The 20,660-nt window shown below is 44.9% G+C and overlaps 1 protein-coding gene across 1 annotated transcript in view; it reads right to left on the minus strand.

Annotated features, from left to right (window-relative positions):
* LOC130362803 (uncharacterized) overlaps positions 1 to 19,780 on the minus strand; it is a 205,392-nt gene extending 185,612 nt beyond the window's left edge. The window contains exons 1-3 of the mRNA XM_056567850.1: positions 19,697 to 19,780; positions 18,694 to 18,806; positions 18,458 to 18,585 (exon numbers count right to left, since the gene is read on the minus strand). The gene's annotated coding sequence lies outside the window, so the exon portion shown is untranslated. The remainder of the gene's footprint in view (positions 1 to 18,457; positions 18,586 to 18,693; positions 18,807 to 19,696) is intronic.
* Between the last annotated feature and the right edge of the window lie 880 nt (positions 19,781 to 20,660).

Below are 20,660 nucleotides of genomic sequence, written 5' to 3' on the forward strand. Positions count from 1 at the left end.
TTAGGGAAGGGGTTAAATGACCTTTATTAACACTTTTTTTTTACATTTTTTTTGCAGTGTTATAGGTCCCATAGGGACCTATAACACTGCACACACTGATCTTTTACACAGATCACAGGCGTGTATTAACACGCCTGTGATCAGTGTTATCGGCGCTTGACTGCTCCTGCCTGGATCTCAGGCATGGAGCAGTCATTCGCCGATCGGACACCGAGGAGGCAGGTAAGGGCCCTCCCGGTGTCCGGTCAGCTGTTCGGGACGCTGCGATTTCACCGCGGCGGTCCCGAACAGCCCGACTGAGCAGCCGGGTCACTTTCACTTTCGCTTTAGAAGCGGCGGTCAGCTTTGACCGCCGCTTCTAAAGGGTTAATACCGCACATCGCCGCGATCGGCGATGTGTGGTATTAGCCGCGGGTCCCGGCCGTTGATGAGCGCCGGGACCGACGTGATATGATGCGGGATCGCGGCGCGATCCCGCTTCATATCGCGGGAGCCGGCGCAGGACGTAAATATACGTCCTGCGTCGTTAAGGGGTTAAAGGAGTATTCCAGGAAAAAAAATTTTTTTTTATATATCAACTGGCGCCAGAAAGTTAAACAGATTTGTAAATTACTTCTATTAAAAAATCTTAATCCTTTCAATAATTATCAGCTGCTGAAGTTGAGTTGTGGTTCTCTGTTTGGCAACAGTGCTCTCTGCTGACACCTCTGCTTGTCTCGGGAACTGCACAGAGTAGAAAAGGTTTGCTATGGGGGTTTGCTTCTAAACTGGAAGGTTCCCAAGACACGTGCCATCAGAGAGCACTTTGACAGAAAATAACAACTCAACTTCAGCAGCTCATAAGTACTGAAAGGATTAAGATTTTTTAATAGAAGTAATTTACAAATCTGTTTAAAATTCTGGAGCCAGTTGATATATAGAAAAAAGTTTTTTCCTGGATAACCCCTTTAACCCCTTAACCCCTTAAGGATTGAGCCCTTTTTCACCTAAAGAACTCACTGTCCACTGACCACTGTCACTTTAAACATTAATAACTCTGGAATGCTTTTAGTTATCAATCTGATTCCGAGATTGTTTTTTTGTGACATATTCTACTTTAACATAGTGGTAACATTTTTTGGTAACTTGCATCCTTTCTTAGTGAAAAATCCCAAAATTTGATGATAAATTTGAAAATTTTGCATTTTTCTAACTTTGAAGCTCTCTGCTTGTAAGGAAAATGGATATTCAAAATAATTTTTTTTTATTCACATAAACAATATGTCTACTTTATGTTTGCATCATAAAATTGACGTGTTTTTACTTTTGGAAGACACCAGAGGGCTTCAAAGTTCAGCAGCAATTTTCCAATTTTTCACAAAATTTTGAAACTCGCTTTTTTTCAGGGACCAGTTCAGGTTTGAAGTGGATTTGAAGGGTCTTCATATTAGAAATACCCCATAAAAGACCCCATTATAAAAACTGCACCCCCCAAAGTATTCAAAATGACATTCAGTCAGCGTTTTAACCCTTTAGGTGTTTCACAGGAATAGCAGCAAAGTGAAGGAGAAAATTCACAATCTTCATTTTTTACACTGGCATGTTTTTGTAGACCCAATTTTTTTATTTTTGCAAGGGGTAAAAAGGAGAAAAATTTTACTTGTATTTGAAACCCAATTTCTCGAGTAAGCACATACCTCATATGTCTATGTTAATTGTTCGGCGGGCGCAGTAGAGGGCTCAGAAGGGAAGGAGCGACAAATGGTTTTTGGGGGGCATGTCACATTTAGGAAGCCCCTATGGTGCCAGAACAGCAAAAAAAAAACACATGGCATACCATTTTGGAAACTAGACCCCTCGGGGAACATAACAAGGGGTAAAGTAAACCTTAATAGCCCACAGGTGATTCACGACTTTTGCATACGTAAAAAAAAAAAAAAAAAAAAAAAATTCCTAAAATGCTTGGTTTCCCAAAAGTTTTAATTTTTAAAAAGGGTAATAGCAGAAAATACCCCCCAAAATTTGAAGCCCAATTTCTCCCGATTCAGAAAACACCCCATATGGGGGTGAAAAGTGCTCTGCTGGCGCACTACAGGTCTCAGAAGAGAAGGAGTCACATTTGGCTTTTTTGAAGGAAATATTGCTCTGGGGGCATGCCGCATTTAGGAAGCCCCTATGGTGCCAGGACAGCAAAAAAAAAAACACATGGCATACCATTTTGGAAACTAGACCCCTTGGGGAACGTAAAAAGGGGTAAAGTGAACCTTAATACCCCAAAGGGGTTTCACAACTTTTGCATATGTAAAAAAATAAAATAAAAAATGTACCTAAAATGCTTGGTTTCCCAAAAAATTTACATTTTTACAAAGGGTTAAAGCAGAAAATACCCCCCAAAATTTGAAGCCCAATTTCTCCCGATTCAGAAAACACCCCATATGGAGGTGAAAAGTGCTCTGCTGGCGCACTACAGGTCTCAGAAGAGAAGGAGTCACATTTGGCTTTTTTGAAGGAAATTTTGCTCTGGGGGCATGCCGCATTTAGGAAGCCCCTATGGTGCCAGGACAGCAAAAAACCCCACATGGCATACCATTTTGGAAACTAGACCCCTTGGGGAACGTAACAAGGGGTAAAGTGAACCTTAATACCCCACAGGGGTTTCACAACTTTTGCATATGTAAAAAAAAAAATTTACCTAAAATGCTTGGTTTCCCCAAAAATTTACATTTTTACAAAGGGTTAAAGCAGAAAATACCCCCCAAAATTTGAAGCCCAATTTCTCCCGATTCAGAAAACGCCCCATATGGGGGTGAAAAGTGCTCTGCTGGCGCACTACAGGTCTCAGAAGAGAAGGAGTCACATTTGGCTTTTTGAAAGCAAATTTTGCTCTGGGGGCATGCCGCATTTAGGAAGCCCCTATGGTGCCAGGACAGCAAAAAAAAAAAACACATGGCATACCATTTTGGAAACTAGACCCCTCGGGGAACGTAACAAGGGGTTAAGTGAACCTTAATACCCCACAGGTGTTTCACGACTTTTGCATATGTAAAAAAAATATTTTTTTTTACCTAAAATGCCTATTTTCCCCAAAATTTTACATTTTTAAAAAGGGTAAAAGCAGAAAATACCCCCCCAAAATTTGTAACACAATTTCTCCCGAGTACGGCGATACCCCATATGTGTCCCTAAACTGTTGCCTTGAAATACGACAGGGCTCCAAAGTGAGAGCGCCATGCGCATTTGAGGCCTACATTAGGGACTTGCATAGGGGTGGATATAGGGGTATTCTACGCCAGTGATTCCCAAACAGGGTGCCTCCAGCTGTTGTAAAACTCCCAGCATGCCTGGACAGTCAGTGGCTATCTGGCAATACTGGGAGTAGTTGTTTTGCAACAGCTGGAGGCTCCGGAAACAGTGGCGTACCAGACGTTTTTCATTTTCATTGGGGAGGGGGGCTGTGTAGGGGTATGTGTATATGTAGTGATTTTTACTTTTTATTTTATTGTGTTAGTGTAGTGTAGTGTTTTTAGGGTACAGTCACACGGGCGGGGGTTCACAGTAGTTTCACGCTGGCAGTTTGAGCCGCAGCTCAAACTTGCAGCCGGATACTTACTGTAATCCTCCGCCCATGTGAGTGTACCCTGTACGTTCACATTGGGGGGGGGGGGGGACATCCAGCTGTTGCAAAACTACAACTCCCAGCATGTACGGTCTATCAGTGCATGCTGGGAGTTGTAGTTTTGCAACCGCTGGAGGCTCTGTTTTGGAAACAGTGGCGTACCAGACGTTTTTCATTTTTATTGGGGAGGGGGGTTGTATAGGGGTATGTGTATACGTAGTGTTTTTTACTTTTTATTGTGTGTTAGTGTAGTGTTTTTAGGGTACAGTCGCACGGGCGGGGGGTTCACAGTAGTTTCTCGCTGGCAGTTTGAGCTGCGGCAGAAAATTTGCCGCAGCTCAAACTTGCAGCCGGATACTTGCTGTAATCCTCCGCCCATGTGAGTGTACCCTGTACGTTCACATGGGGGGGGGGACATCCAGCTGTTGCAAAACTACAACTACCAGCATGTACGGTCTATCAGTGCATGCTGGGAGTTGTAGTTTTGCAACAGCTGGAGGCACACTGGTTGTGAAACACAGAGTTTGGTAACAAACTCAGTGTTTTGCAACCAGTGTGCCTTCAGCTGTTGCAAAAGCTACAACCCCCAGCATGTACGGACAGCAGAAGGGCATGCTGGGTCTTGTAGTTAATCAACAGCTGGAGGCATACTACTTTGGCTTGGGATGCTGGGGACTGTAGTTATGCAACAGCTGGAGACACACTGGTTTGCTACATAACTCAGTGTGCCTTCAGCTGTTGCAAAACTACAACTCCCAGCAGTCACCGACAGCCAACGGGCATGCTGGGAGTTGTAGTTATGCAACCAGCAGATGCACTACTACAACTCCCAGCATGCACTTTAGCTGTTGGTGCAAGCTGGGAGTTGTAGTTACACAACAGCTGAAGGTACACTTTTCCATAAGAAAAATTTGCCTCCAGCTGTTGCAAAACTACAAGTCCCAGCATGCCCATAAGGGCATGCTGGGAGTTGTGGTGGTCTGCCTCCTGCTGTTGCACAACTACAGCTCCCAGCATGCCCTTTTTGCATGCTGGGAGCTGTTGCTAAGCAACAGCAGGAGGCTGTCACTCCCCTCCAACGATCCAGCCGCATGAGGTCAGTCCCTCGCCGTCGCCGCCGCCGCCGCTGCTCCTGGGGCCCCGATCCCAACATTGACGCCGGGGATTGGGGTCCCCAGCACCCGGGGTGCACGTCCCGCACCCGCTCACGTCCTCCGGAAGAGGGGCGGAGCGGGTTGCGGGAGTGACACCCGCAGCAGGCGCCCTGATTGGTCGGCCGGTAATCCGGCCGACGAATCAGGGCGATCGTGAGGTGGCACCAGTGCCACCTCACCCCTGCAGGCTCTGGCTGTTCGGGGCCGTCGGAGACGGCCCCGAACAGCCTGTAATTCCGGGTCACTGGGTCACTGGAGACCCGATTGACCCGGAATCTGCCGCAGATCGCTGGACTGAATTGTCCAGCGATCTGCGGCCATCGCCGACATGGGGGGGCATAATGACGCCCCTGGGCGATATGCCCCGATGCCTGCTGAACGATTTCAGCAGGCATCGGGCACCGGCTCCCCTCCAGCTAGCGGCGGGGGGCCGGGATTTGACAGGACGTACTCAAACGTCCTGAGTCCTCAAGGACTCGGAAAAGGGGCTGTTTGAGTACGTCCTGCGTCCTTAAGGGGTTAAGGACCAGGCACGTATTCATACGTCCGTGGGAATTTTGCATCCTGCCATGCACAGGGCAGGTTGCGAAACCGAACGCCTGCTGAAATCGTTCAGCAGGCATCCCAGGCAAACGCCGAGGGGGGTCCCGGGATCGCTGCAGATCGTCCACAAAATCACGCGGGCGATCTGCGGTGATTCCGGTCATTCGGGTCAGTGGTGACCCGATGACCCGGAACTAGATGGTGATCGGCGGTGTACGATACACCACCAATCACCTGCCGTTGCTGGGGAGAGGTGACAATACTGTCACCTCTCCAGCAACGCTGCTATTGGCTGGCGATCGTCTAGCCAATAGCAGTGCAGCAGAGGAGGGGTTAACGGTCCCTTCCCGCTGCTGCACCCGCTCTCTGTGTTCAGTCAGTGGGTGCAGCAGTGAGAAGACCATGGATCCCCCCTCAGAGCTCCCGAGCCCCCTCAGGAGCCTTAGAATAGGGACAGCGGATTGCAGGGACAGGTAGGGGTTAATAAAGTTGAAATAGTAAAAAAAAAAAAGTTTAAAAAAAAGTTAAAAAAAAGTCCCCCTCCCGACCCCCTAACAGGTCCCCAAGGGTCCTATTAGGGTCTGATCCCTGACCCCGGGTCCTATTAGGGGTTCAGGGAGCTGCATGCGCCAACCATTTTCTTTTTTGGCCACAGCTTTTTTTTTTTCTCTGACCCCCTAATAGGTCCCCCAGGGTCCTATTAGTGTCTGATCCCTTATCCCAGGTCCTATTAGGGGTTCAGGGAGCTGCGTGCGCCACCCCTTTTTTTTTTTGGGCCTCAGCTTTTTTTTTTTTTTCATTACTGTTATACACTTTTTACACCAAGCACCACACAGTACATACTTCCCCGCCACCCCCGCACACCAGGGACCTCTCGGTAGATGAGTCTCTCATCAGTTTTAAGGGGAGACTCATCTTCCGCCAGTATATTCCCTCGAAGCGGGCGCGGTATGGCGTGAAGCTCTATAAACTTTGTGAGAGTACCTCTGGGTACACTTACAAGTTAATAGTGTATGAGGGACGAGATTCCCGTATTGAGCCCCCAGAATGCTCCCCCACTCTGGGTGTTAGCGGGAAACTCGTTTGGGACCTTGTGCACACATTGCTGGATAAGAGTTTCCACGTATACGTGGATAACTTTTATACCAGCATCCCTCTGTTCAAATCCCTTTCCGACAGATCCACGTCTGCTTGTGGGACCGTGCGGAAGAACCAGAGAGGTCTCCCTCTAAATTTGGTCCAGATGCCTATCCCCAAGGGTTAGTCCCGTGCCCTGACCCATGATAACCTGTTGTTGGTGAAGTATAAGGATAAGAGGGATGTCCTTATGCTGACCACTATTCATGGGAACGGCAGCACCCCTGTCCCTGTGCGAGGTACCGTGGGACTGGTCCTCATGCCCGATTGTATTCTGGACTACAATCGGAATATGGGGGGAGTTGATCTCTCAGATCAAGTCCTCAAGCCATACAACGCCATGCGGAAAACACGGGCATGGTACAAAAAAGTTGCGGTCTACTTGGTACAGGTTGCCATGTACAACGCTTTTGTACTATCCCAGTACACTGGCAACACAGGGACATTCCTCCAGTACCAAGAAGAAGTCCTAAGGTTCCTGATCTTTGGCGACCGGGAAAGAGCAGGCCGGACTTCCCAAGGGTGTGGAGTTATAGGCGCCAGGATCGTCCCTGGCCAGCACTTTCCAGGTGTGATCCCCCCCACTGGAAAGATGGGACGATCCCAGAAAAAATGCAGAGTGTGTTACAGGAAGGGGATACGGAAAGACACCACGTATCAGTGCGACACTTGCCCAGATAATCCGGGCCTCTGCATAGGCTGCTTCATGGAGTATCACACTTCCATGGAGCCCTAAATTTTCCCTTTTCAGTTTAATTTTCCATAATTTGACCAATGTACCAAGTCCAGAGTACATTCCAAATTGTTAACCTCCTAAAACCACTAAATTGCTCAAAAAAAAGTGAAAAAAATAAAAAACCTGATAAGACCTCTGGGAGTGTTTTTTCAAAAATGGGTCATAGGTCACCGAGTCACTATCATCGGGGACTTTTTTATGTTGCCTCAAATGCGCAGCACTCTCTCTCCACCTGAGCGGGGTGCACATTTGAGGCAACAGGTTAGGGACGGCCACACACATCACATTCCCAGAATGATGATTCAGAGCATAGGGTTTGGGGTGGGCATATTTTTTTTAGTTTTGGCTATGCTCTGGGTCATCATTCTGGGAATATATCCTTTTTTATTATAATTTATAATTTTCTGGCCCACTGTACCCCATATTACGGGCCTCTGTACCCCACCTGTATACCCCAGTTACGGCCCGTTGTCCCCCATAGTGTTCCCCTATTTTAGGGCTCAGTGCTCCCCCCCATTAACGCTCCTTGAGGGGGGGTCCCACATCCTCTGCTATGAAAAGCTCAAGGCCCCTGACTGACCTCATGCCTATACCAAGACCTGGTGTGCACTAGCGGAGCCAAAATCCTCCAAAAATCTGGTATGTCCTTACTCCAAAGAAATGTATTTACGAATTGTGGGGTGTCTTTTCTGCTATTAACCCTTGCAAAAATGTAAAATTTTGGGGAAAACCAAATTTTTGTGAAAAAAAAAATATTTTTTTTTACATCTGCAAAAGTCGTGAAACCCCTGTGGGGTATTAAGGCTTACTTTACCCCTTGTTACGTTCCTCAAGGGGTCTAGTTTCCAAAATGGTATGCCATGTGTTTTTTTTTTTTTTGCTGTCCTGGCACCATAGGGGCTTCCTAAATGCGACATGTCCCCCCCCCCCCCCCCCCCCCATTTCAGCAAATGTGACTCTTTCTCTTCTGAGCATTGTAGCGCTCCCGTAGTGCATTTGACGTCCACTTATGGGGTACTTCCATACTCAGAAGAGATGGGGTTACAAATTGTGGGATGTATTTTCTGCTATTAACCCTTGCAAAAATGTGAAATTTGGGGGGGGAAACACACATTTTAGTGAAAACATTTTTTTTTTTTTTAACATATGCAAAATTCGTGAAACCCCTGTTGGGTATTAAGGCTCACTTTATTCCTTGTTACATTCCTCAAGGGGTCTAGTTTCCAAAATGGTACACCATGTGTTTTTTTTTGCTGTTCTGGCACCATAGGGGCTTCCTAAATGTGACATGCCCCCTGACCAAAATTTGCTCTCAAAAAGCCAAATATGACTCCTTCTCTTCTGAGCATTGTAGCGCTCCCGTAGTGCATTTGACGTCCACTTATGGGTTCCTCTATACCCAGAAGAGATGGGGTTACAAATTTTGGGGGGTATTTTCTGCTATTAACCCTTGCAAAAATGGGAAATTTGGGGGGAAACACACATTTTAGTGATTTTTTTTTTTTTTTTTTATATATGCAAAAGTCGTGAAACCCCTGTGGGGTATAAAAGCTCACTTTATTCCTTGTTATGTTCCTCAAGGGGTCTAGTTTCCAAAATGGTATGCCATGTGTGGTTTTTTGCTGTTCTGGCACCATAGGGGCTTCCTAAATGCAACATGCCCCCAAAAACCATTTCAGAAAAACGTACGCTCCAAAATCCCCTTGTCGCTCCTTCGCTTCTGAGCCCTCTACTGCGCCCGCTGAACACTTTACATAGACATATGAGGTATGTGCTTACTCGAGAGAAATTGGGCTACAAATATAAGTATACATTTTCTCCTTTTACCCCTTGTAAAAATTAAAAAATTGGGTCTACAAGAACATTCGAGTGTAAAAAATGAAGATTTTCTCCTGAATTTTCTCCTTCACTTTGCTGCTATTCCTGTGAAACACCTAAAGGGTTAAAACGCTGACTGAATGTCATTTTGGATACTTTGAGGGGTGCAGTTTTTATAATGGGGTCATTTATGGGGTATTTCTAAGATGAAGACCCTTCAAATCCACTTCAAACCTGAACTGGTCCCTGAAAAATTGTGAGTTTGGAAATTTTGTGAAAAACTTGTCAATTTTATGATGCAAACATAAAGTAGACATATTGTATATGTGAATCAAATTTTTTTTTATTTGGAATATCCATTTTCCTTACAAGCAGAGAGCTTCAGAAGTTAGAAAAATGCAAAATTTTAAATTTTTTCATAAAATTTTGGAATTTTTCACTAAGAAACAATGCAAGTATCGACAAAATTTTACCAATAGCATAAAGTAGAATATGTCACGAAAAAACATTCTCGGAATCAGAATGATAACTAAAAGCATCCCAGAGTTATTAAAGTTTAAAGTGACAGTGGTCAGATGTTCAAAAAACGCTCTGGTCCTAAGGTGTAAAATGGCCTGGTCCTTAAGGGGTTAAATTCCATCACAGGCACAGCTCTTTTACATTATGATGTTCTGTTTAGAGCTACCCGCCTGCAGTAGAAAGCTCGCTCTAGTGACTACCATTGGCGCATCCGCAGTGTAAAATGCAGTACATGGTACCCTACCCTTAAAAGGAAAAAGTCCTGGAAATGTTAAAAAAAAGTTAAATGGGATTTACTTTATCATTTATTTATTTTTTATGACAATAGCTGAACTAAGGGTTAAGTGCAGTTGTTTTTGTTTTGTTTATTTTGCACCCATTTTTCTTACATAATGTGGAAAACCCTCTGAATAAAAGGAAACAATGGCTAAATAAAAAAAAAAATATATATATATATATATATATATATATATATAAAAACTTCACTGATCTGCACAAATGTTCTGCTCTATAAAAATGTCATCCAATTGCTCCATCTGCTGGTGAGTTTTTGTACTTGCTAGGCAAGGTTAATATTTGAAAAGTCTAATGTATTTGCAATATATAAAATCGAGAAGCAATAATAGCTAATAATAACATACATTACGTTTATCATTTCAGATTCATATAAAGTTATGCATAAAATAAAAATAGATGAATACAAAGGAATGAAAACTAAATACTATGGAGGTGTCCACACAGAAATGTCAGGTGCTTGTCAATGGAACGGGGTACAATGAGGTCCTAGAGCAGTGTTTTCCAAACAGCGTGTCTCCAGCTGTTGCAAAACTACAACTCCCAGCATGCCCCAACAGCCGAAGGCTGTCGGGGCATGCTGGGAGTTGTAGTTTTGCAACAGATGGAGACAGACTGTTTAGAAAACAATGTTATAGAGATCTGTATTCTGGACAGTAGGCACTTGATTTGGATCAACACAGTGCCTATGTTCACCCTTAAATTAATACTACTTCCTATTTCAGCATATGATGGAGCATGTCACATCGAATTTCCATGGAGGCGCACAGAAGTACAATACTTTCCTATAAAATAGGGACCTAGCAGTGCGTGAACTATGCAGAGTGCATCATCTGTCACTACCAGAGGTGCCGGTATTTACCCCATCGGACACCTATGGAAAGGCAGTCATGGTATTTAATTGCTTATTGCCTAGACAGTGTTACTTATCGGTATGGTGGTTAGCGCTCCAGTTGCCTGGATAGATGTACACAATTGTTATATTAGTTTTGTAAGGCGGTGGTGGTCGCCGCTCAGTGCGGTGCAATTTTATGCTAGGGATGTTAGGGACCTGCTACTTACAGGTGGCCGTGACGTGACATGACCATAAAGTACACTAAAGACTTGTTAGTTTAATAAATGTTGCTGAGAAACATTAGATCAAGGTGCATGTTGTGGATGTCTGCTTTCTCTATTTGAATTCACATTGTGTTTTCTATCCTCCTCTTTTTTTTTTTTTACTTGGTCAGCACTCTGCCCCTCAGCCCAGGCCTATAGAAATTGACAGGAGAGCACACTTAGACTGGGAGCACATGGTAAGTGAGCTGTTACACCTGTTCACATTGGTGCGGTGCTGCATCCATTGCTGCAGCGGCGCCGTGTCTGTGGGGAGGCGAGGCCCAGGGACTGCTCTGCCAGTGGGTCATTCCCCCTGTGGGCAGTGGTGTTGCGACCGTGGTGGTTGCCGCTCAGTGCTGCACCATTTTATGTTAGGGACCCACTACTTACAGGTGGCCGTGACGTGGCTAGTGGGCTTGCACTTAATGATCATAAAGTACACTAACGACCTGTTAGTTTAATAACTGTTGCTGAGAGGCATTAGATCAAGTTGCATGTTGTGGATGTGTGACCATGTCTGTTTTCTCTATTTGAATTTGCCTGCAATTACTATTACTGAAGTTGTGGAAACAAGTATAACAATGAGAAGGGAAATCTAAACTTTACTTTTAAAAATTACGAAAGGTCCCTCACAAATCCCAACAATTATATAGCATGTCACACATGAACCCTCATAGGGTGTAGCAATGGTCAATCAATGTCGTAAGCGAGTCTCCATACCCCCCCCCCCCCCCCCACTAATATTAGGGTTTATCAGGGAACAGAGATGAGATTATTCAATGCCATAAGTGTACACAACAAATGTTAACACTGAAATGTAAACGATAAGAATTCCTATTAAAACTGTTCCCCAAAGTGAGTCTCTACCGCACACACAATAAGACTGAGACAAGGTGTTGATGCAAAAAGGCCACAACAGCCCAATTTATTAACAAACCACTTAAAACAATGTAACAAAAACAATTCTTATGAACATCATACGTAAACCAAAATAAACAACTTTTCCTAAGTATCAGTAGAGCATTAGAATAACCTGAAGGCACCATCCTATGAACCTAGGGCCTCTTCACTGACTCCTGGCCATAGTTCACTTGACCCAGGAGCATCATTTGTGAAGTCCAAAGCCCACCCTGGGGCCCCATGCCCACAGAGACTTCACCACCAAGTTAGGAACCGCTCCCAGCCCACCTCCACACTCCAATCCAAAAGCATACCATGTTGTCCACTGGTGCCTCCAGATCCCACTCCTGACCCCGCTGCTGTGACAGACAAACATATAACAACGAGGGCGAGACCTTGCCAGCTCGCCATGCACTGACTGGAGTCCATCCCCCTACCCCCCCCCCCCCTGGCCTTATAACCCCTACCTGACTCCTCCCCAGCACCTGACTTGACCTCCTTACCTTAACCCTTCCATACCTGCATAATCCTCCTGTCATGTACCTCTCCAGTCCTATTCTATCCCCTCCAGGGCTTCCTTTCTGACAAACCTGTAACAGTCACTACTTTCACACAGTCATGCTTTCATTAGGTGCCCTTGTTTTCCAGGCTGTCTGGATTGTTCTGCATGACCCTTCCCAGCAATTATATGACCTGTGCCTTGGCCTGACTTGGCTCCACCGGGGGCTTCTTTCTGTAGGCTACACACATCAGGACTCTTCTCACTCTCAGCTGGCTCTTCCTTTCTAGCTTCAGGAACAAGAACTGCTAGCAACCCTTCTTAAAGGGACATGCACTATGCCCTTTCAGATGTTGGTTGTTGGACAGCTGCTGGTTGTGGGTTACAGAATGAGTATATTATAATAATGATATGCAATAGTTAACAGTTAACCTCTTAAGGATGCAGGGCGTACCTGTATGTTATATAAAGCGGGGTCACGCCATGACCCCGCGTCATTCTGGGTCGGTCCCGGCAGCTAATGAAAGCTGGGATCCTGGGCTAATAGCGTGCGCCATGTCTGAAGTAACAAAAATACACTCCCGGCAGCTCAGTCGGGCTGATCAGGACCATCACGGTGAAATTGCAATGTCCCGATCAGCTAGAACGCGAGCGGAGAGTGCCGTACCTGCCTCCGTCGTGTCCGATCGGCGATTGATTGCTCCAAGCCTGAAATCCAGGCTTCAGCAATTGACCGCCGATAACACTGATCATTGCCATGTTAATGCACGGCAATGATCTGTGTAGCAGATCAGTGTGTGCAGTACTATAGCCACTATAGGGGGCTATAATGCTGCAAAAAAAAGTGTGAAAAAAAGTTAATAAAGATCGTTTAACCCCTTCTCTATTAAAAGTAAGAATCACCCCCCTTTTCCCATTTAAAAAAAAAACTGTGTAAATAAAAGTAAAAATAAACATATGTGATATCACCGCGTGCGAAAATGTCCGAACTATAAAAATATATTGTTAACCCCTTAAGGACCCTTGACGTATGCGTACGTCATGACACCCTGGTACTTAAGGACACATGATGTACGTGTACGTCATGGAGAATTCCGATCCCTGCCGGGCGCCAGGCGGGGATCGGACTGGGATGCCTGCTGAAATCATTCAGCAGGCATCCCGTGCAAACGCCCAGGGGGGTCATTAGACCCCCCATGTCGGCGATCGCGGCAAATCGGAAGAGAATTCAAACTTGCGATTTGCGCGATTCCGGGTCATTACGGGTCTATGGTGACCCGGAATATAAGGGGGATCGCATTTGTCTAAGACACCCACTATCCCCCTGAAGGCATAGGAGTGAGGTGGCAGAGGTGCCACCCCTCCTATCCCTGCTATTGGTGGTCTAGACGCGACCACCAATAGCAGATCGGGGGCGGGGGGGTTAACTTTTGTTTTCCCCGCCCTGCCCACCTACAATAGGCGGGGCAGAATGGGGAAACACAGAGGACCGAACGCCGAAGATCCACTTACCGATCCGGGCGGGCGTCGGAGGCATATTGTATATGTGAATCAATATATAATTTATTTGGAATATTCATTTTCCTTGTAAGCAGAGAGCTTCAAAGTAAAAAAAAAAAAGCAAAATTTTCAATTTTTTCATAAAATTTTGGACTTTTTCACCAAGAAACGATGCAACTATCGACAAAATGTTACCACTAACATAAAGTAGAATATGTCACAAAAAAATAATCTCGGAATCAGAATGAAAGGTAAAAGCATCCCAGAGTTATTAATGCTTAAAGTGAAAGTGGTCAGATGTGCAAAAAATGGCCGTGTCCTACAGTGAAAATTGGCTGGGTCCTTAAGGGGTTAATTAAACCACACGGTCAATGGTGTAAGTGCAAAAAAATTCCAAAGTCCAAAATAGGGTATTTTTGGTACCGTATATACTCGAGTATAAGCCGAGACCCCTAATTTCAACCCAAAATCCCAGGAAAAGTTATTGACTCGAGTATAAGCCTAGGGTGGGAAATACATCATCCCCCCCGTCATCATCCAGACCCGTCATTAACATCCTCATCATCATCACCGCCTGTCATCATCCAGACCCTCATCATCATCACCTGTCATCATCCCCTTGTCATCATCCCACCCCCCCTTCATCATCCCCTTGTCATCATCCCCACCCCCCTTCATCATCCCCTTGTCATCATCCCCACCCCCCTTCATCATCATCCCACACACCCCCCTTCATCATCCCCTTGTAATCATCCCACACACCCCCCCCTTCATCATCCCCTTGTCATCATCCCACACACCCTCCTTCATCATCCCACACCCCCCCTTCATCATCCTCTTGTCATCATCCCACACCCCCCCTTCATCATCCTCTTGTCATCATCCGCCCGCAGTGGTCTTCAACCTGCGGACCTCCAGAGGTTTCAAAACTACAACTCCCAGCAAGCCCTGGCAGCCATCGGCTGTCCGGGCTTGCTGGGAGTTGTAGTTTTGAAACCTCCGGAGGTCCGCAGGTTGAAGACCACTGCGGCCTTCGACATCATCCAGCCCCCTCTCACCCCCTTTAGTTCTGTACAGTACTCACCTCCGCTCGGCGCTGGTCCGGTGCTGCAGGACTGTCCGGTGAGGAGGTCGTCCGGTGGGATAGTGGTTCCGGGCTGCTGTCTTCACTGGGGGCGCCTCTTCTCCGCGCTTCGGGCCCAGAATAGAAGCGTTGCCTTGACGATGATGCAGAAGTACGTTGGCAATGAACGTACCTCTGCGTCGTTGTCAAGGCAACGTGACTATTCTGGGGCCGGGCCCGAAGCGCTTAGAAGAGGCCTCCCCGGTGAAGACAGCAGCCCGGAACTACTATCCCACCGGACGACCTCCTCACCGGACAGCCCTGCAGCACCGGACCGGCGCCGAACGGAGGTGAGTACTGTACAGAACTAAATGGGGGTGAGAGGGGACTGGATGATGTCGAAGGCCGCAGTGGTCTTCAACCTGCGGTAGTTTTGAAACCTCTGGAGGTCCGCAGGTTGAAGACCACTGCGGGCGGATGATGACAAGAGGATAATGAAGGGGGGGTGTGGGATGATGACAAGAGGATGATGAAGGGGGGGTGTGGGATGATGAAGGGTGGTGTGTGGGATGATGACAAGGGGATGATGAAGGGGGGGTGTGGGATGATTACAAGGGGATGATGAAGGGGGGGTGTGGGATGATGATGAAGGGGGTGGGGATGATGACAAGGGGATGATGAAGGGGGGTGGGGATGATGACAAGGGGATGATGAAGGGGGGGGGGTGACGCCTCTATTCTGGGCCCGAAGCGCGGAGAAGAGGTGCCCCCAGTGAAGATAGCAGCCCGGAACCACTATCCCACCGGATGACCTCCTCACCGGACAGTCCTGCAGCACCGGACCAGCGCCGAGCGGAGGTGAGTACTGTACAGAACTAAAGGGGGTGAGAGGGGGCTGGATGATATCGAAGGCCGCAGTGGTCTTCAACCTGCGGACCTCCGGAGGTTTCAAAACTACAACTCCCAGCAAGCCCGGACAGCCGATGGCTGCCCGGGCTTGCTGGGACTTGTAGTTTTGAAACCTCTGGAGGTCCGCAGGTTGAAGACCACTGCGGGTGGAGAGTTCACTCGAGTATAAGCCGAGGGGGGTGTTTTCAGCACGAAAAATCGTGCTGAAAAACTCGGCTTATACTCGAGTATATACGGTAACTTTTCATATCATGAAAAAATGAATAAAAAGCGATCAAAAAATCCGATGAATATAAAAATTGTACCGATAAAAACTTCAGATCATGGTGCAAAAAATGAGCCCTGATACCAGCGCGTACGCAGAAAAATAAAAAAGTTATAGGGATCAGAAAATGACAATTTTAAACACATACATTTTCCTGCATGCAGTTATGATTTTTTTCAGAAGTACCACAAAATCTAACTTCTATAAGTAGGGAATAATTTTAACCATATGGACCTACAGAATAAAGATAAGGTGTAATTTTTACCAAAAAATGCACTGCGTAGAAAATGAAGCCCCCAAGAGTTACGAAATGGCATTTTTTCTTCAATTTTATTCCACAATGAATTTTTTTTCCGTTTCGCCGTGGATATTTTGGTAAAATGACTAATGTCACTGCAAAGTAGAATTGGTGGCGCAAAATGGCGCAAAATAAGCCATAATATGGAATTTTAGGTGCAAAATTGAAAGTGTTTTGATTTTTAGAAGGTGATGAGGAAAAAATGAAAATGCAAAAATGGAAAAACCCACAGTCCTTAAGGGGTTAATGATGAGCTCCATCTGTATGCCCTATTTATGGAACATTTCAGAGAATTTTTATAACTATCAAAGAACCGTATATACTGTTTACTACACACATCTCATATTTACCACCAACAAAGGTTAAGGTCTATAATATTGCTGCATGTGCTCTATTAATAAGCCTGGAGTGTAAATAAGCTGTTTAGTACAGTCTGCTCTACAATGATGCTTTCTGACGTGCTGTAATGTGGAAAATGAACCAATGTTTTCAACAGAACATAATTTAGTAAATCAAGTCCTAATTCAGTTTGATGTCCTTAATGTGCAAAATGCCAGACTGTGTGTTAACTGGATTGAATATAATTATGTGTAATATCATTAAATAGAATTAGATCTCTGAAGAAGTATAAACTGAAGGCAAACAAAGTGAAAAACACATACACAAAGAAAGGTTGAAAAGTGAACTGTGCCCAACAGCTTAATTGTTCTAGTCCATACAAAGTCCGGACTGCAGCTGAAGTAAGAGAAGGAACTGAAACTTGTCATTAGTTCTTCCCTTTTTGTTTGCACTGGGCTACACATGAACCGCAATGTGTGTAGAAAGCAATGAAGGAAAATTTTTAATCATCAGATTAAAAATTAAGAATAAATTAGGCTAGTGTAGTGAGTAAGAACTGGTTCGCTGGACGCGTTTCAGGACTGTCTCAGTCCTTTCTTCAGCAGCTATGAATATGGGTTCCATATTCATAGCTGCTGAAGAAAGGACTGAGATGGTCCTGAAACGCGTCCAGCGTCCCCCTAAATAACTATTGAGACCACCAGTTAATCTGCCCAGCTCAGCAACCAGCAGTCCGACATCGGGAAACATAACTGTCAATCACCCAGCACCCGATACAGGAGATATACGCGCCTCATTGCCACGAGGACGCCACCGACTTAACAACATACATACCTTTAGAACCGCTGTAGCACCACCACCCGGAACCCACTGTCATCCAGCATTACCACCGTAGGAGACGGCCGAGTCTCCGGTGATGCTGTCTCACGCCACGAGAGCCGCCCAGTGATAACACACTGCGGGATTTCATAGTGCAACTGGAGGAGATCGCAGCATCCCAGTGAAGTCCAGCGCATCAGTGCCCGGGAGTGGTGAGATACAAAGTATCTAAAGATATGAATGCATATTAACAGTTACTGCACACAAGCGTATATATTGACAATTATCTGCTAATAGCAAGTATATGAACATTTTTTGCAAAGGTGTTTAATTGCGATCTACTGCTGCAGCCGGACACATACGAATGGTTGCTATGGGTTACTAACAAAAACTTATATGGTTGCTATTGGTTACAACTATACTGGAATCTGTTACAATTTGCAGAACTTGTGGAGAGAGGAGAGAATTGATTATTGTGGATGAACTAGGACTCTCCTACCCAGATTTCTCTCCCTGTACAGTGTATTCCTATTAGAGGTTTTATATGAACTTTTAAATATATGGTGGTCTTAATAATATATTTTTTAATACATTTATTCATATTGTGGAATACTTATACTCTAGGTAATATTAGCTGGTGCTGCGCCTTCACAAGGGCCCTGTGAGACGCAGACGCCAATATTTTATTTTATTATATTTTATTCTATATCATATTGTCATACTATATATTAATAAATACATTTAATTTACTAGCTTTCCATTTGTCCTAAACCCTGAGCCCTAATATATTTAATTGTTTATTCTGTCAGAAATGTTTTGGATTTGGATCCTGATTTAGAAGGGTCATCGATTGCCAACACAAAATATGTAGGGGTGCAGGGACTCCTGTCAAACACAGAAGTCCCTGTTCCTGTAGAGTAGTAAGTGATTGTAGCAAGTGGCTTCTGTGATGTATACAGCATCAGCACTTACCTCTGGGTCACTAAGCGTACAGGAGCAGGGACAGTCGCAGTGATGAGGGGATTGCACTGGTGTTGAACAGGTTCCCCTAGGTCACACCCTGGGTGATGGTATATTGACTGATGGTGTTTCAGGATGCCCTTAATGTTGGTGATGTGTGGAAGAAGCCAAGACAGTTATAGGTTGTTTTTGGCAGTTGAAGAGTTAACCTTTTCAGTGTATGAGAGTTGTTTGAAGTCTATTGCTACCTCCTAGCTCTGTTTTGCTCTGAAGGATGATCACATTGGCTGGCTTCCAGTGGGTAGACTTGCTTGGCGTTGTAGCGTATTTGTGCTGCAGTTACCTATCATAGCATGCAGGTCTGAGTGAAGATTTGACATATTAGGCACAAGCAATGTTCCTGACCAGAGGCTGTTACAGGTACTAGGTGAAAGCTCCTTGTGACACTTATGTGGTGACCCAGTACAGAATCACGTGTTCTTCTGTACTCCTGCCCATCCTGTGTGTCAGATGCTGTTCAATGTCCGTCATGGGTCCTCTCTCCTCAGAACTCTCTCTAATGCACTATATAATGTACTGTTACAAAAGAGTTAATGTTTTTGTATTATCTATGTACTTGTTGTCTTAAATCTCTTGTTGCTAAGGACCTTGTTGTTAAGGGGAGTATGCAGAGGTGAACATGTGACATATCCGGCCAATAGGAAGGCCCTAAATGGTCCCCTTATATACTATAGCTAGAATTCAGGGTTCAGATTAAGCCTTTGCTGTGGTAGAGTTTGGTGAGTAGTGAAGTCTGTCTGTGAGGCGGATCTGAAAGGAGCCGTGAGGCCTAGTCCAGCAACCACGCATCTACTACCAGTTAACCCCACTACCAAGGTGAAAGTAAAAGACTTGCGGTAAGCCTACAGTTTTGGGGATAATATACAAGTCAACTCCAGCAAGTTAGTGAAGTCCAAGTCTAGCGTGGGCTGAATCAGTCATATACAGCACAATCAACTATAAGTCCCAGCAAGCTGATAAGCTTCCCTAAGTTCACCCTGCAACTCTTTCACGCTGATCTGAGCTGTAACGGATTGTACCATCTTTCCAACCTCTGTCAAGCTAGTTAACCGTAACCTTGCGTCGGAGTGATTATTTGCCCTGTACCTGGCACAGGAGAAGCTGGCCTACCTCAGGTGGTGTATAGGTCAACCACGCTCTGGCATCACAATAAGGTTAATTACACATTACCTCGTCCGAAGCCACACTTACCTCTGCAGCATGAGAGTTGAAATGAATGTTCCAATGCTGTCACACCACTTTGTTTTTGTTTTTTGCCTTTAGCTGTGACTATTTTTTGTCCCTGTTCTGGGACATCATTCCTGTACTCTAACATCAGTGTATGCATTGTTCTCATACTATGACATCATTATGTGGAAATTGGTTTCACAGTGTTTATTGTCCATATACTGTGACATCATTGTTTTAGGATGCAGAGTTTATCATACTGGTCTATTACATGACATTGTAGTCTATTCTTAAGGGTAGGGTCACACATGGCATAAATTACTTTTAAACCTTTTACTTTTAAACCTTTGTCCTTTACTGTGTTGATTCCCTTTATGTATTTTGAAGTTTCTATCATTTCCCCTCTGTCTCTTCTTTCTTTCAAGATATTATAACCTTCTGAATAGGACCTAATAACCTCTATGGAAACGTTTATATCATATTTTATGTTTCCGCCCTAAACAAAGTTTACCCATTACTGAATTTACAATCATCCCCAGCTCTGTAGGGTATTATATGGACATCATTGTGCCGATACATTTCTTTATTTGCGTTTCCACATTTATGGAACTAATTAATGTCTTTTAGTTATTTGCCAATATAGCTGGAAGCGATCATAAAATGTTGTCTTTCCTAAGCGTTTTATCTGACTGCAGAATATCTAAGGAACCAATGTTGTACCCTGTTGAAGAATCAATAGGGGAATCAATATTAATCTAAAGACATTGATTCCTTATTTTAAATAATCTAAGCTCCTGGTTTCAGCTCTTCAGATGCTTCTTCATATATGTGAAGAAAAGCTCCTGGGAAATGTTCAGGACAATCTATCTAGTAATAATCTTTGTGTTCTCCTGCATTTTATTTTCTGAATTTATAATCTGTGGCATTAAAGGAAAATGGTCATCCTGTTCACCCACACTATACCCAATACACTGGATTTTAGTGCAGG

The sequence above is a fragment of the Hyla sarda genome, chromosome 3, assembly GCF_029499605.1.
Source record: "Hyla sarda isolate aHylSar1 chromosome 3, aHylSar1.hap1, whole genome shotgun sequence".
Classification (NCBI taxonomy): domain Eukaryota; kingdom Metazoa; phylum Chordata; class Amphibia; order Anura; family Hylidae; genus Hyla; species Hyla sarda.